Genomic DNA, 17,682 nt, shown 5'->3' on the forward strand with positions numbered 1-17,682 from the left:
CAATCGATAAAGTCCTTAAAGACCAGAAGTTTATTTTATTCCCCACCCTCCCCAAAACCCTCTCCCAACTTTCTTTCCCATACAAATCATTATCAAACACCACCCCAAGCACTTCCACACCCCCCTCTCTCACAGGCCACTCGCACAACCCACTCTCTCCCCACCCCTCAAAAAATTTACAACCACTCTTCCCAACATTAAGCTTAAACCCACTCATTAAACAGAAACACTCAATCAATAACTTAGCACGCCTTACCCCTGCCATTGACTTACATACAACAGTAACATCATCCATGTAACCAATCACTCGCATATCCTTCCCATGACTACCAGGTATTTCTATACCCCGCATCACCTTATCTCTCCTAATCATCCCCAACAAAGGCTCAATCATACAAATAAAAAGAATTGGCGACAGGGGACACCCCTGCCGCACTCCAGATTTTATACTCACCTCCCTACTCAGAAAACCATTGACCTGAATCTTACTATAAATGTCCCTATACAAACATTCAATCCACTTCACCATTCTGTCCGGCACATTCATTCTCCTCAAAACCCTAAACAATAAATCATGCACCACCCTATCATACGCTTTTTCAAAATCCACCGTAACAACAGCCACACCTTGCTTCCTAGTTTTACAGTCCCACAATACATCCCTCAGACCTAACAGACATTCAGAAATCCTACGGTCAGGCACTGCACACATTTGCTCCTCACCTACCATACAATCAATCACATCCTTTAACCTATTCGCAATAACTTTAGCAATAATTTTGTAATCACAATTCAAGAGCGCTATAGGCCTCCAATTTTTAAGATCCCTCTTATCCCCTTTTTTAAACAATAACACAGTCACACTCTCACTCATACTTTTAGATAACTTCCCTCTCCTAAGTACTTCCTTACACACCTCCCATACATAATCCCCTAACATATCCCAAAACACAAGATAAAATTCCACAGGCAAACCATCACTCCCTGCCACCTTTCCTTTCTTCATCCCATTCACAGCATCCTCCACCTCACTCTTCCTCACATCCTCTTCCATAAAGAACCCATCAATTTCATCCAAACGCTTATCCACATATCCCAAACATTCCTCCTCTAGAGTCACGTCCCGCTCCTTCTCCGTGAATAAATCAGAATAAAACTTCCACACTTCCTCTAACACCTCATCCTTACCAAAGACCTCTACCCCATCATTCTTAAAAACACTCATCATCTCAGTTTTTTTACTGAATGCCTTTTTAAAGAAAAATTTGCTACATTTCTCATCCTTCTCTTTCACTTCAACCCTAGCCTGTGCAATAATCTTCCTTCCATTCCTCTCCAGACACTCATTCACACTTCCACGAGCTTCCTCAATCTCCTTCTCAACACTCATCCCCAAACGCCTCAATTCATACAAATACTCTAACCTTCTTTGCCATCTCTCATACTCTTCTCTATCTTTCCTCCCTTTCTCACACCCTTTTTTAATAAAAAACCTTTTAGTCTCTAACTTCACCCACTCCCACCACTCAACCACACTATAAAATGCATCCTTCCTCAACACCCATCCATCAAAACGCTCCCTATATTCTTGTAATACACATTCATTATCCAATAAAGACACATTCAACTTCCAAACACCCTTTCCATACTCACTTACACCACCACCTTTTACCACACACTCAATCCAGGCATGATCCGTGAACGGTAACCTCCTCCGTCTGAAATTAGAAACAGACATTAGTTTTGAGACAAAAATGAAATCAATTCGCGAACTTGTATTGTTAGAAAAATATGTATAACCGATAGTACCATCATTATGGGCAACAAAGGAATCCTTTAACCCAAATAAATTTACAATCTCTTTAAGCTGCTTACTAGTACTGTCTAAACCAGACCCACCACCCACCGTAGTACTACTCCTATCCCCCTCTGTTATTATACAATTGAAATCCCCTATAAGGAACACATCATCCCTCCCACTCAAAAAGAAATATAATTTCTCAAACACCTCCCCTCTTTCCTTCCTCCCAGTTGGAGCATAAACATTAATTACTTTATATGTGAAACCCCTGAAAATAAAATGCACTAATAATACCCTACCCGGAACAATATGGACAACTTTTTTAACAACAAACTCATTACTTTTGAACAAAATCCCCACCCCCGAATTACGTTCCATTGAACCAGACCATACCGATTGCCCATAAGGCCAGGAGATATTTGGCTCCCCATCCAAGCAGCACTCCTGGAGACCTAAAACATCAAAAGAATATCCAGAAAGTAAATCAAAAATGGCGGATCTCCTTTCTAAAGATCTAATACTGCGGACATTTAGAGAACCAATTGTTAAACTCATTCAAACATTTGAAGGAAAAAAAGGAAATACAAAATCAAGCATTATCAAAAGGAGGCCTAGCCTTTCCCCGACCTCTACCCTTATTTTTTGCCTCCCCTTCCTTAAACTTAAGAGTCTTTGTCAATTTTTTGACTGAACATTCCTCCAAATAACCTGTGCCCAGGGAGGATAAAGAGGAGTCAGAATCAATCTGACATGACGACCCTCCACCTGCCTCCTCCCTTCCCGGGCTAGGAAAGTCCTCAATCCTTTGACTCTGAGGAGTCGGACAGTCATCCTCCGATTCTTCCACCGGCATCTTTCTCTTCAAGGATTCTTTGTCCACAGTCATCTCCTCTGGGGGATCAGAGGCCTCCGAAACAGATGCCCCCGAAACAGACTCCGCCTTCTCCCCCTCTGCCACCAAAGCATCCGGAACAGACCTAGAAATGGAAGGAAAAACAGGGGCAGACTCTGCTTCACTGGTCAGCACGCTAACCTCTGCATCGCCTGCCCTGGCAGCATTGGAGTCCTCAGGAACTGTCCCACCTCGAAGAGCCATTGCATATGATCGGGGTGCCCCGGACTGGTAAGTGGGGCAACTCCTAGCCAGGTGATCCGAAGAACCACAGAAATGACACTTGCGTTTCTCGGGACAGTCTGCAGTGCGGTGATCAGGCTTGTGGCAGTTCCTGCAAACTTGCCCGGTTGTACAGTTCTCTCTGGTATGACCAAAGCAAAAACAGTCCCGGCAAAAACTTGGCATCCCCGGGTAGTGCAGAAACCCCCTGTTGTTCCCTATCGCAAAGTTCTGCGGGGGGTGACAAAAACCTTCAGCACCACCCTCGGGGGCAGGCCTAAACTCCACCCAAAAACGTCTCATGCCTGTGAAAGTCCCCAGGATGTTATTTTTCCTCTCCGCACCAGAAACAGACACACAATACCTTCTTAGAAAGGTCTGGATCTCCTCATCCCGCACAAAAGGGTTGTACATATGCACTACCACTGGAACTTTCTTAGGCCGAGCCTCGCAGGAAATGAATCGGATCCCTTGTAGGTCAGGGTGAGAAGCATTCTCCTTACTCCGGTAGAGACAGGTACGGAGATCATCCAGGTTGTAGAAGGTCACGTCAAAGAATCCTTGGCTGGGAAAGACCTGGACACAGAAGATGGAAGCATGCGGCATCCTCAGCACTCCCTCCACGACCTTCTGCTGGACATGCAAAATCCCGTAGGCACTCCTCTTTTCCTCCTCGATAAACAGCCGTACTGTATTAGGAGCGTTCGGCGCATTAGCCATCCTCTCCGGCAGACCCGTCCTCCGATGATCACCTTCCCGTTATCCTGGGACTAAGCCCTCTCCCCAATAGCAGCAGGTGGGTGAAGCCCAGGCAATAAACCTGGGCGATCCCACAAGGCCGAGGAGAGGGGTACCCGAATACCTTAGGGCAAGACACTTGATCTTAGCCAAAAGGCCGAGAAGCGATAACCGTGAAAGGGGCGGGCCCAACAAGGTGCCCTTCATGGGCACTATCACTGCTTGCTGTCAGGGAGGCTGCCAGACAATTTTCCATGCACACTCTGGGCTGGGGGGCAGTCAACCACCAGTACACACAGCAGAACCTAAACCCATACCATTATTGCTAAGCAGCAAGACAGGGGCCCATTGCACTCCCACGGGGCCTTTTTAAATGCAATCCATAACCCGGATTTGCCAGGAACCCTTCTTACTCCTCCTACTTGCATGTGACACTGGGCTTAGGATCTGCATAGGAAACACACACACAAGCACACACCTACCTTTGTTGCCTGCAGATGCCTCCTTGGCTGTCCCCAAACGGTATCAAACCAACACCCACGGGAAGCTGTAAGCATAGAGGACATGCTTGCACCCCATTGGACTTACCTGTGTGGGTTAAACCCGGGTTATTTGACAACCTATGGCGGTGATGGTTCTGCTCAGGCAGGGCAGTGCTGATGCTCCTCATAAAGCTGTCGCTGCTGTGAAGGTTCTAGGTGACATCACAAATCCCTATGGTTACATACACAACAAAGCTGGGTTGTTGTTGTTTACACTCTGCAAGGCCTGTGGAAGTGAGTGACATCAAAGCACTGTAGTTCTGAGGGTTCTAGATGGATGCAACAATCTCCTGTTGCTTCTATGAAGGCCATAATAGACGACATCACCAAACAGCTCCATAGTCACATACACAGCAAAGGAGAGATGTTGTTTACACCTAGTGATGTCAGTGGTATTGAGTGACATCACAGCACAGTGCTAAGGCTCCTGGGCCTGGACACAGCAGCGGCTGCAATATCTCAACGGAGAATACGTTTATATATATGTGTGTGTGTGCGCGTATATATATATATATATATATATATATATTTATATATTTCTCCGCCGAAATCACTTTTAAACCCATTTCCACCTTTTTTTCCCTTCTCTTCCTCTTACTTTTTTTTCACGTTTTTTTACGTTTTTCTCCTTTTCGCCTCTTTTCTGGGCGTATTATTCTTCTTTTTCTTCTTTTTTTTCGTCTAATGCATACCCCATCAGTGCAGCAATGCTTATTCAATACCGCCAGCAGATGGAGACACTGGGGGATAATTTTCTAAGGATTTATACTGATTTTTCCTGTCTGAATTTGTCGCACAGAAAGTTGCAGGCCAAATATGTGTGACATTTCTGCGACTTTAGCTTCTAGAGCATTTTTACAACATTATACATAGGTGCTGAATACATAAAAAGCGACTGTTCAGCGACAGACAAGTCGCATCGGCTGAAAGTAGGCCAGAATGTCAGTCCATGTTGGAGCAGGTTTAGATACAGTCTAAAGTATAGATCTCAAAGTCTGTGCACAGAATTTAGCAAGGGCCTCGCACCTTCTGATGCATCAGGTAGGTGCACAATAGCATAGCCTAACCCTCTGTACTTTGGTCTATATTGATGCGGGACATAGACAGCCAGCTGATGACCAATCCATTAGTGCAATGGATGGCTGGAAGCATTTGTCTTTGCCTTTGCAATACCACAGAAGCAATGCATGGTCAATGTACAGCAATGACACACCTGTGTGAACAGCCAGGAGACCCCCCCCCCCCCCCATGTTATGTTACATAGTTACATAGTTAGTACGGTCGAAAAAAGACATATGTCCATCAAGTTCAACCAGGGAATTAAGGGGTAGGGGTGTGGCGCGATATTGGGGAAGGGATGAGATTTTATATTTCTTCATAAGCATTAATCTTATTTTGTCAATTAGGAACATTCAGCACCCACCCGCTATCAAGGCAGCTGCCTATCATGTCATGCCCTACCTGCACAGGTGTGCTGGCTACTCAAATGATCCAATTAAGGAGGCCATTTAGTCAGCAGCAGCAGAAGTCCTGTGCCTGGACGCTCCAACAGCGGCCAGACACAAGCAGAAGCAGAAGCAGCAGAAGCAGCAGCAGCACCACCTTTTGTTTTTTGGCTGCAGCAGCAGCAAGGCCCACAGGGCTGGCTAGCTGGCTAGCCAGCAAGCAGGTAGCAATGAAAGTAGGAATCTTTCTTTTTAACCCTGTAAGGGGGTGGTGCACTGTACCCGAAGATACTGCCATATCGGGTCAATGCATAGGGCGACGGAAGCAAGCTTCGAAATCGGCCCCCGTTCTCAAAAATCCATTTAATATATGGTCCCCAGATAGGGGACGTATCAGATATTAAACTGATAAGAACAGATTTTTTTTTTTTTTTTTTTTTTTTTAAAGCCGAGGAACGTGCTTTCGATTCACCCAAAGTGCAAGAAAAAGTGCAAACGTGTTACACTAAAAAAACGTGCACAAAGGATGCGGTCTATCGCAAGCCCTTCTCCGATAGGAGAGAGGCCCCCCAACAAACCTTACCCTTCGCCTCCGGACCAAAAGGTACCTGCGAGGTTCCAGGTTCGATGTCCCTTTTCGCCGAAGCTACTAGGGGACCACAAATGCTCCCGGCATCCCCCTTGGCGTTAGCCAAGGTATCTGCCCGCAGAGCCGATTACGGTAGGTACCCTGCCAAGCAGGAGTACCCGGGGTGTTTGCAGGGAGGTGCGGAACCTAATGGCCACACACACCTCCCCTAGACCGCCAGGAGGGACACCCAGAAGGGCTACCGCATCCTGACAAATCCTGTGAACACACAACACGCAAAAAGTGACACAGTGACGAAAAATAAATAAATAAGTGAATGTGTGCAGATATACTGCCCGGACATCCGGCCGGATCTATAAAAATTTCTCTGATCCTAGCCAGAAGGCCGGGAATCAAGAGGTGAGTGCCACAAGGTGAAAAGATTATGGTGCCCGTGCTTCAACTCAGTGAGTCTATCCTCCCAGTGAGTTTCGGCACCTCGGGGTCACCACTCCCCGAGGCACAAAAGTACCTCGGCTCTAGACCCTCTCAGCCTCATGGCGAGACCCGGAGGGAACAGGTCACATCGGGGCAGCCGTCGAGCTGATTCCTCAGAACCAGCCCCGGAAAGCCCTGGTACACCTGCATCCTCCATGCAGCACCCATCCCCACCAGCATGAAAACTGATAAGAACAGATACTACACTTGATCTTAGCCAAAAGGCCGAGAAGCGATAACCGTGAAAGGGGCGGGCCCAACAAGGTGCCCTTCATGGGCACTATCACTGCTTGCTGTCAGGGAGGCTGCCAGACAATTTTCCATGCACACTCTGGGCTGGGGGGCAGTCAACCACCAGTACACACAGCAGAACCTAAACCCATACCATTATTGCTAAGCAGCAAGACAGGGGCCCATTGCACTCCCACGGGGCCTTTTTAAATGCAATCCATAACCCGGATTTGCCAGGAACCCTTCTTACTCCTCCTACTTGCATGTGACACTGGGCTTAGGATCTGCATAGGAAACACACACACAAGCACACACCTACCTTTGTTGCCTGCAGATGCCTCCTTGGCTGTCCCCAAACGGTATCAAACCAACACCCACGGGAAGCTGTAAGCATAGAGGACATGCCTGCACCCCATTGGACTTACCTGTGTGGGTTAAACCCGGGTTATTTGACAACCTATGGCGGTGATGGTTCTGCTCAGGCAGAGCAGTGCTGATGCTCCTCATAAAGCTGTCGCTGCTGTGAAGGTTCTAGGTGACATCACAAATCCCTATGGTTACATACACAACAAAGCTGGGTTGTTGTTGTTTACACTCTGCAAGGCCTGTGGAAGTGAGTGACATCATAGCACTGTAGTTCTGAGGGTTCTAGATGGATGCAACAATCTCCTGTTGCTTCTATGAAGGCCATAATAGACGACATCACCAAACAGCTCCATAGTCACATACACAGCAAAGGAGAGATGTTGTTTACACCTAGTGATGTCAGTGGTATTGAGTGACATCACAGCACAGTGCTAAGGCTCCTGGGCCTGGACACAGCAGCGGCTGCAATATCTCAACGGAGAATACGTTTATATATATGTGTGTGTGTGCGCGTATATATATATATATATATATATATATATATATATATATATATTTCTCCGCCGAAATCACTTTTAAACCCATTTCCACCTTTTTTTCCCTTCTCTTCCTCTTACTTTTTTTTCACGTTTTTTTACGTTTTTCTCCTTTTCGCCTCTTTTCTGGGCGTATTATTCTTCTTTTTCTTCTTTTTTTTCGTCTAATGCATACCCCATCAGTGCAGCAATGCTTATTCAATACCGCCAGCAGATGGAGACACTGGGGGATAATTTTCTAAGGATTTATACTGATTTTTCCTGTCTGAATTTGTCGCACAGAAAGTTGCAGGCCAAATATGTGTGACATTTCTGCGACTTTAGCTTCTAGAGCATTTTTACAACATTATACATAGGTGCTGAATACATAAAAAGCGACTGTTCAGCGACAGACAAGTCGCATCGGCTGAAAGTAGGCCAGAATGTCAGTCCATGTTGGAGCAGGTTTAGATACAGTCTAAAGTATAGATCTCAAAGTCTGTGCACAGAATTTAGCAAGGGCCTCGCACCTTCTGATGCATCAGGTAGGTGCACAATAGCATAGCCTAACCCTCTGTACTTTGGTCTATATTGATGCGGGACATAGACAGCCAGCTGATGACCAATCCATTAGTGCAATGGATGGCTGGAAGCATTTGTCTTTGCCTTTGCAATACCACAGAAGCAATGCATGGTCAATGTACAGCAATGACACACCTGTGTGAACAGCCAGGAGACCCCCCCCCCCCCCCCATGTTATGTTACATAGTTACATAGTTAGTACGGTCGAAAAAAGACATATGTCCATCAAGTTCAACCAGGGAATTAAGGGGTAGGGGTGTGGCGCGATATTGGGGAAGGGATGAGATTTTATATTTCTTCATAAGCATTAATCTTATTTTGTCAATTAGGAACATTCAGCACCCACCCGCTATCAAGGCAGCTGCCTATCATGTCATGCCCTACCTGCACAGGTGTGCTGGCTACTCAAATGATCCAATTAAGGAGGCCATTTAGTCAGCAGCAGCAGAAGTCCTGTGCCTGGACGCTCCAACAGCGGCCAGACACAAGCAGAAGCAGAAGCAGCAGAAGCAGCAGCAGCACCACCTTTTGTTTTTTGGCTGCAGCAGCAGCAAGGCCCACAGGGCTGGCTAGCTGGCTAGCCAGCAAGCAGGTAGCAATGAAAGTAGGAATCTTTCTTTTTAACCCTGTAAGGGGGTGGTGCACTGTACCCGAAGATACTGCCATATCGGGTCAATGCATAGGGCGACGGAAGCAAGCTTCGAAAGCGGCCCCCGTTCTCAAAAATCCATTTAATATATGGTCCCCAGATAGGGGACGTATCAGATATTAAACTGATAAGAACAGATACTACACTTGATCTTAGCCAAAAGGCCGAGAAGCGATAACCGTGAAAGGGGCGGGCCCAACAAGGTGCCCTTCATGGGCACTATCACTGCTTGCTGTCAGGGAGGCTGCCAGACAATTTTCCATGCACACTCTGGGCTGGGGGGCAGTCAACCACCAGTACACACAGCAGAACCTAAACCCATACCATTATTGCTAAGCAGCAAGACAGGGGCCCATTGCACTCCCACGGGGCCTTTTTAAATGCAATCCATAACCCGGATTTGCCAGGAACCCTTCTTACTCCTCCTACTTGCATGTGACACTGGGCTTAGGATCTGCATAGGAAACACACACACAAGCACACACCTACCTTTGTTGCCTGCAGATGCCTCCTTGGCTGTCCCCAAACGGTATCAAACCAACACCCACGGGAAGCTGTAAGCATAGAGGACATGCTTGCACCCCATTGGACTTACCTGTGTGGGTTAAACCCGGGTTATTTGACAACCTATGGCGGTGATGGTTCTGCTCAGGCAGGGCAGTGCTGATGCTCCTCATAAAGCTGTCGCTGCTGTGAAGGTTCTAGGTGACATCACAAATCCCTATGGTTACATACACAACAAAGCTGGGTTGTTGTTGTTTACACTCTGCAAGGCCTGTGGAAGTGAGTGACATCATAGCACTGTAGTTCTGAGGGTTCTAGATGGATGCAACAATCTCCTGTTGCTTCTATGAAGGCCATAATAGACGACATCACCAAACAGCTCCATAGTCACATACACAGCAAAGGAGAGATGTTGTTTACACCTAGTGATGTCAGTGGTATTGAGTGACATCACAGCACAGTGCTAAGGCTCCTGGGCCTGGACACAGCAGCGGCTGCAATATCTCAACGGAGAATACGTTTATATATATGTGTGTGTGTGCGCGTATATATATATATATATATATATATATATATTTCTCCGCCGAAATCACTTTTAAACCCATTTCCACCTTTTTTTCCCTTCTCTTCCTCTTACTTTTTTTTCACGTTTTTTTACGTTTTTCTCCTTTTCGCCTCTTTTCTGGGCGTATTATTCTTCTTTTTCTTCTTTTTTTTCGTCTAATGCATACCCCATCAGTGCAGCAATGCTTATTCAATACCGCCAGCAGATGGAGACACTGGGGGATAATTTTCTAAGGATTTATACTGATTTTTCCTGTCTGAATTTGTCGCACAGAAAGTTGCAGGCCAAATATGTGTGACATTTCTGCGACTTTAGCTTCTAGAGCATTTTTACAACATTATACATAGGTGCTGAATACATAAAAAGCGACTGTTCAGCGACAGACAAGTCGCATCGGCTGAAAGTAGGCCAGAATGTCAGTCCATGTTGGAGCAGGTTTAGATACAGTCTAAAGTATAGATCTCAAAGTCTGTGCACAGAATTTAGCAAGGGCCTCGCACCTTCTGATGCATCAGGTAGGTGCACAATAGCATAGCCTAACCCTCTGTACTTTGGTCTATATTGATGCGGGACATAGACAGCCAGCTGATGACCAATCCATTAGTGCAATGGATGGCTGGAAGCATTTGTCTTTGCCTTTGCAATACCACAGAAGCAATGCATGGTCAATGTACAGCAATGACACACCTGTGTGAACAGCCAGGAGACCCCCCCCCCCCCCCATGTTATGTTACATAGTTACATAGTTAGTACGGTCGAAAAAAGACATATGTCCATCAAGTTCAACCAGGGAATTAAGGGGTAGGGGTGTGGCGCGATATTGGGGAAGGGATGAGATTTTATATTTCTTCATAAGCATTAATCTTATTTTGTCAATTAGGAACATTCAGCACCCACCCGCTATCAAGGCAGCTGCCTATCATGTCATGCCCTACCTGCACAGGTGTGCTGGCTACTCAAATGATCCAATTAAGGAGGCCATTTAGTCAGCAGCAGCAGAAGTCCTGTGCCTGGACGCTCCAACAGCGGCCAGACACAAGCAGAAGCAGAAGCAGCAGAAGCAGCAGCAGCACCACCTTTTGTTTTTTGGCTGCAGCAGCAGCAAGGCCCACAGGGCTGGCTAGCTGGCTAGCCAGCAAGCAGGTAGCAATGAAAGTAGGAATCTTTCTTTTTAACCCTGTAAGGGGGTGGTGCACTGTACCCGAAGATACTGCCATATCGGGTCAATGCATAGGGCGACGGAAGCAAGCTTCGAAATCGGCCCCCGTTCTCAAAAATCCATTTAATATATGGTCCCCAGATAGGGGACGTATCAGATATTAAACTGATAAGAACAGATACTACACTTGATCTTAGCCAAAAGGCCGAGAAGCGATAACCGTGAAAGGGGCGGGCCCAACAAGGTGCCCTTCATGGGCACTATCACTGCTTGCTGTCAGGGAGGCTGCCAGACAATTTTCCATGCACACTCTGGGCTGGGGGGCAGTCAACCACCAGTACACACAGCAGAACCTAAACCCATACCATTATTGCTAAGCAGCAAGACAGGGGCCCATTGCACTCCCACGGGGCCTTTTTAAATGCAATCCATAACCCGGATTTGCCAGGAACCCTTCTTACTCCTCCTACTTGCATGTGACACTGGGCTTAGGATCTGCATAGGAAACACACACACAAGCACACACCTACCTTTGTTGCCTGCAGATGCCTCCTTGGCTGTCCCCAAACGGTATCAAACCAACACCCACGGGAAGCTGTAAGCATAGAGGACATGCCTGCACCCCATTGGACTTACCTGTGTGGGTTAAACCCGGGTTATTTGACAACCTATGGCGGTGATGGTTCTGCTCAGGCAGAGCAGTGCTGATGCTCCTCATAAAGCTGTCGCTGCTGTGAAGGTTCTAGGTGACATCACAAATCCCTATGGTTACATACACAACAAAGCTGGGTTGTTGTTGTTTACACTCTGCAAGGCCTGTGGAAGTGAGTGACATCATAGCACTGTAGTTCTGAGGGTTCTAGATGGATGCAACAATCTCCTGTTGCTTCTATGAAGGCCATAATAGACGACATCACCAAACAGCTCCATAGTCACATACACAGCAAAGGAGAGATGTTGTTTACACCTAGTGATGTCACTGGTTTTGAGTGACATCACAGCACAGTGCTAAGGCTCCTGGGCCTGGACACAGCAGCGGCTGCAATATCTCAACAGAGAATACGTTTATATATATGTGTGTGTGTGCGCGTATATATATATATATATATATATATATATATATATATATATATTTCTCCGCCGAAATCACTTTTAAACCCATTTCCACCTTTTTTTCCCTTCTCTTCCTCTTACTTTTTTTTCACGTTTTTTTACATTTTTCTCCTTTTCGCCTCTTTTCTGGGCGTATTATTCTTCTTTTTCTTCTTTTTTTTCGTCTAATGCATACCCCATCAGTGCAGCAATGCTTATTCAATACCGCCAGCAGATGGAGACACTGGGGGATAATTTTCTAAGGATTTATACTGATTTTTCCTGTCTGAATTTGTCGCACAGAAAGTTGCAGGCCAAATATGTGTGACATTTCTGCGACTTTAGCTTCTAGAGCATTTTTACAACATTATACATAGGTGCTGAATACATAAAAAGCGACTGTTCAGCGACAGACAAGTCGCATCGGCTGAAAGTAGGCCAGAATGTCAGTCCATGTTGGAGCAGGTTTAGATACAGTCTAAAGTATAGATCTCAAAGTCTGTGCACAGAATTTAGCAAGGGCCTCGCACCTTCTGATGCATCAGGTAGGTGCACAATAGCATAGCCTAACCCTCTGTACTTTGGTCTATATTGATGCGGGACATAGACAGCCAGCTGATGACCAATCCATTAGTGCAATGGATGGCTGGAAGCATTTGTCTTTGCCTTTGCAATACCACAGAAGCAATGCATGGTCAATGTACAGCAATGACACACCTGTGTGAACAGCCAGGAGACCCCCCCCCCCCCCCATGTTATGTTACATAGTTACATAGTTAGTACGGTCGAAAAAAGACATATGTCCATCAAGTTCAACCAGGGAATTAAGGGGTAGGGGTGTGGCGCGATATTGGGGAAGGGATGAGATTTTATATTTCTTCATAAGCATTAATCTTATTTTGTCAATTAGGAACATTCAGCACCCACCCGCTATCAAGGCAGCTGCCTATCATGTCATGCCCTACCTGCACAGGTGTGCTGGCTACTCAAATGATCCAATTAAGGAGGCCATTTAGTCAGCAGCAGCAGAAGTCCTGTGCCTGGACGCTCCAACAGCGGCCAGACACAAGCAGAAGCAGAAGCAGCAGAAGCAGCAGCAGCACCACCTTTTGTTTTTTGGCTGCAGCAGCAGCAAGGCCCACAGGGCTGGCTAGCTGGCTAGCCAGCAAGCAGGTAGCAATGAAAGTAGGAATCTTTCTTTTTAACCCTGTAAGGGGGTGGTGCACTGTACCCGAAGATACTGCCATATCGGGTCAATGCATAGGGCGACGGAAGCAAGCTTCGAAATCGGCCCCCGTTCTCAAAAATCCATTTAATATATGGTCCCCAGATAGGGGACGTATCAGATATTAAACTGATAAGAACAGATACTACACTTGATCTTAGCCAAAAGGCCGAGAAGCGATAACCGTGAAAGGGGCGGGCCCAACAAGGTGCCCTTCATGGGCACTATCACTGCTTGCTGTCAGGGAGGCTGCCAGACAATTTTCCATGCACACTCTGGGCTGGGGGGCAGTCAACCACCAGTACACACAGCAGAACCTAAACCCATACCATTATTGCTAAGCAGCAAGACAGGGGCCCATTGCACTCCCACGGGGCCTTTTTAAATGCAATCCATAACCCGGATTTGCCAGGAACCCTTCTTACTCCTCCTACTTGCATGTGACACTGGGCTTAGGATCTGCATAGGAAACACACACACAAGCACACACCTACCTTTGTTGCCTGCAGATGCCTCCTTGGCTGTCCCCAAACGGTATCAAACCAACACCCACGGGAAGCTGTAAGCATAGAGGACATGCCTGCACCCCATTGGACTTACCTGTGTGGGTTAAACCCGGGTTATTTGACAACCTATGGCGGTGATGGTTCTGCTCAGGCAGAGCAGTGCTGATGCTCCTCATAAAGCTGTCGCTGCTGTGAAGGTTCTAGGTGACATCACAAATCCCTATGGTTACATACACAACAAAGCTGGGTTGTTGTTGTTTACACTCTGCAAGGCCTGTGGAAGTGAGTGACATCATAGCACTGTAGTTCTGAGGGTTCTAGATGGATGCAACAATCTCCTGTTGCTTCTATGAAGGCCATAATAGACGACATCACCAAACAGCTCCATAGTCACATACACAGCAAAGGAAAGATGTTGTTTACACCTAGTGATGTCAGTGGTATTGAGTGACATCACAGCACAGTGCTAAGGCTCCTGGGCCTGGACACAGCAGCGGCTGCAATATCTCAACGGAGAATACGTTTATATATATGTGTGTGTGTGTGCGCGTATATATATATATATATATATATATATATATATATATATATATATATATATATATATATTTCTCCGCCGAAATCACTTTTAAACCCATTTCCACCTTTTTTTCCCTTCTCTTCCTCTTACTTTTTTTTCACGTTTTTTTTACGTTTTTCTCCTTTTCGCCTCTTTTCTGGGCGTATTATTCTTCTTTTTCTTCTTTTTTTTCGTCTAATGCATACCCCATCAGTGCAGCAATGCTTATTCAATACCGCCAGCAGATGGAGACACTGGGGGATAATTTTCTAAGGATTTATACTGATTTTTCCTGTCTGAATTTGTCGCACAGAAAGTTGCAGGCCAAATATGTGTGACATTTCTGCGACTTTAGCTTCTAGAGCATTTTTACAACATTATACATAGGTGCTGAATACATAAAAAGCGACTGTTCAGCGACAGACAAGTCGCATCGGCTAAAAGTAGGCCAGAATGTCAGTCCATGTTGGAGCAGGTTTAGATACAGTCTAAAGTATAGATCTCAAAGTCTGTGCACAGAATTTAGCAAGGGCCTCGCACCTTCTGATGCATCAGGTAGGTGCACAATAGCATAGCCTAACCCTCTGTACTTTGGTCTATATTGATGCGGGACATAGACAGCCAGCTGATGACCAATCCATTAGTGCAATGGATGGCTGGAAGCATTTGTCTTTGCCTTTGCAATACCACAGAAGCAATGCATGGTCAATGTACAGCAATGACACACCTGTGTGAACAGCCAGGAGACCCCCCCCCCCCCCCATGTTATGTTACATAGTCACATAGTTAGTACGGTCGAAAAAAGACATATGTCCATCAAGTTCAACCAGGGAATTAAGGGGTAGGGGTGTGGCGCGATATTGGGGAAGGGATGAGATTTTATATTTCTTCATAAGCATTAATCTTATTTTGTCAATTAGGAACATTCAGCACCCACCCGCTATCAAGGCAGCTGCCTATCATGTCATGCCCTACCTGCACAGGTGTGCTGGCTACTCAAATGATCCAATTAAGGAGGCCATTTAGTCAGCAGCAGCAGAAGTCCTGTGCCTGGACGCTCCAACAGCGGCCAGACACAAGCAGAAGCAGAAGCAGCAGAAGCAGCAGCAGCACCACCTTTTGTTTTTTGGCTGCAGCAGCAGCAAGGCCCACAGGGCTGGCTAGCTGGCTAGCCAGCAAGCAGGTAGCAATGAAAGTAGGAATCTTTCTTTTTAACCCTGTAAGGGGGTGGTGCACTGTACCCGAAGATACTGCCATATCGGGTCAATGCATAGGGCGACGGAAGCAAGCTTCGAAATCGGCCCCCGTTCTCAAAAATCCATTTAATATATGGTCCCCAGATAGGGGACGTATCAGATATTAAACTGATAAGAACAGATACTACACTTGATCTTAGCCAAAAGGCCGAGAAGCGATAACCGTGAAAGGGGCGGGCCCAACAAGGTGCCCTTCATGGGCACTATCACTGCTTGCTGTCAGGGAGGCTGCCAGACAATTTTCCATGCACACTCTGGGCTGGGGGGCAGTCAACCACCAGTACACACAGCAGAACCTAAACCCATACCATTATTGCTAAGCAGCAAGACAGGGGCCCATTGCACTCCCACGGGGCCTTTTTAAATGCAATCCATAACCCGGATTTGCCAGGAACCCTTCTTACTCCTCCTACTTGCATGTGACACTGGGCTTAGGATCTGCATAGGAAACACACACACAAGCACACACCTACCTTTGTTGCCTGCAGATGCCTCCTTGGCTGTCCCCAAACGGTATCAAACCAACACCCACGGGAAGCTGTAAGCATAGAGGACATGCCTGCACCCCATTGGACTTACCTGTGTGGGTTAAACCCGGGTTATTTGACAACCTATGGCGGTGATGGTTCTGCTCAGGCAGAGCAGTGCTGATGCTCCTCATAAAGCTGTCGCTGCTGTGAAGGTTCTAGGTGACATCACAAATCCCTATGGTTACATACACAACAAAGCTGGGTTGTTGTTGTTTACACTCTGCAAGGCCTGTGGAAGTGAGTGACATCATAGCACTGTAGTTCTGAGGGTTCTAGATGGATGCAACAATCTCCTGTTGCTTCTATGAAGGCCATAATAGACGACATCACCAAACAGCTCCATAGTCACATACACAGCAAAGGAGAGATGTTGTTTACACCTAGTGATGTCAGTGGTATTGAGTGACATCACAGCACAGTGCTAAGGCTCCTGGGCCTGGACACAGCAGCGGCTGCAATATCTCAACGGAGAATACGTTTATATATATGTGTGTGTGTGCGCGTATATATATATATATATATATATATATATATATATATATATTTCTCCGCCGAAATCACTTTTAAACCCATTTCCACCTTTTTTTCCCTTCTCTTCCTCTTACTTTTTTTTCACGTTTTTTTACGTTTTTCTCCTTTTCGCCTCTTTTCTGGGCGTATTATTCTTCTTTTTCTTCTTTTTTTTCGTCTAATGCATACCCCATCAGTGCAGCAATGCTTATTCAATACCGCCAGCAGATGGAGACACTGGGGGATAATTTTCTAAGGATTTATACTGATTTTTCCTGTCTGAATTTGTCGCACAGAAAGTTGCAGGCCAAATATGTGTGACATTTCTGCGACTTTAGCTTCTAGAGCATTTTTACAACATTATACATAGGTGCTGAATACATAAAAAGCGACTGTTCAGCGACAGACAAGTCGCATCGGCTGAAAGTAGGCCAGAATGTCAGTCCATGTTGGAGCAGGTTTAGATACAGTCTAAAGTATAGATCTCAAAGTCTGTGCACAGAATTTAGCAAGGGCCTCGCACCTTCTGATGCATCAGGTAGGTGCACAATAGCATAGCCTAACCCTCTGTACTTTGGTCTATATTGATGCGGGACATAGACAGCCAGCTGATGACTAATCCATTAGTGCAATGGATGGCTGGAAGCATTTGTCTTTGCCTTTGCAATACCACAGAAGCAATGCATGGTCAATGTACAGCAATGACACACCTGTGTGAACAGCCAGG

At 46.1% G+C, this 17,682-nt stretch overlaps 5 non-coding genes and 1 pseudogene across 5 annotated transcripts; all 6 read right to left on the minus strand.

Moving 5' to 3' along the window:
- Nucleotides 1-5,906: 5,906 nt before the first annotated feature.
- Nucleotides 5,907-6,093, minus strand: LOC130337257 (U2 spliceosomal RNA). The gene has a single exon (XR_008878188.1). It is a non-coding gene; the product is annotated as a U2 spliceosomal RNA (small nuclear RNA).
- A 690-nt stretch (nt 6,094-6,783) lies between these two features.
- Nucleotides 6,784-6,943, minus strand: LOC130337269 (U2 spliceosomal RNA; annotated as a pseudogene).
- Nucleotides 6,944-9,034: 2,091 nt separating this feature from the next.
- LOC130337212 (U2 spliceosomal RNA) lies at nt 9,035-9,225 on the minus strand. Its single transcript, XR_008878150.1, has one exon. It is a non-coding gene; the product is annotated as a U2 spliceosomal RNA (small nuclear RNA).
- Nucleotides 9,226-11,303: 2,078 nt separating this feature from the next.
- On the minus strand, nt 11,304-11,494 carry LOC130337228 (U2 spliceosomal RNA). Its single transcript, XR_008878164.1, has one exon. It is a non-coding gene; the product is annotated as a U2 spliceosomal RNA (small nuclear RNA).
- Nucleotides 11,495-13,584: 2,090 nt separating this feature from the next.
- Nucleotides 13,585-13,775, minus strand: LOC130337229 (U2 spliceosomal RNA). The gene has a single exon (XR_008878165.1). It is a non-coding gene; the product is annotated as a U2 spliceosomal RNA (small nuclear RNA).
- Nucleotides 13,776-15,884: 2,109 nt separating this feature from the next.
- On the minus strand, nt 15,885-16,075 carry LOC130337230 (U2 spliceosomal RNA). The gene has a single exon (XR_008878166.1). It is a non-coding gene; the product is annotated as a U2 spliceosomal RNA (small nuclear RNA).
- Between the last annotated feature and the right edge of the window lie 1,607 nt (nt 16,076-17,682).

Source organism: Hyla sarda, unplaced genomic scaffold (assembly GCF_029499605.1).
Source record: "Hyla sarda isolate aHylSar1 unplaced genomic scaffold, aHylSar1.hap1 scaffold_493, whole genome shotgun sequence".
NCBI lineage: Eukaryota > Metazoa > Chordata > Amphibia > Anura > Hylidae > Hyla > Hyla sarda.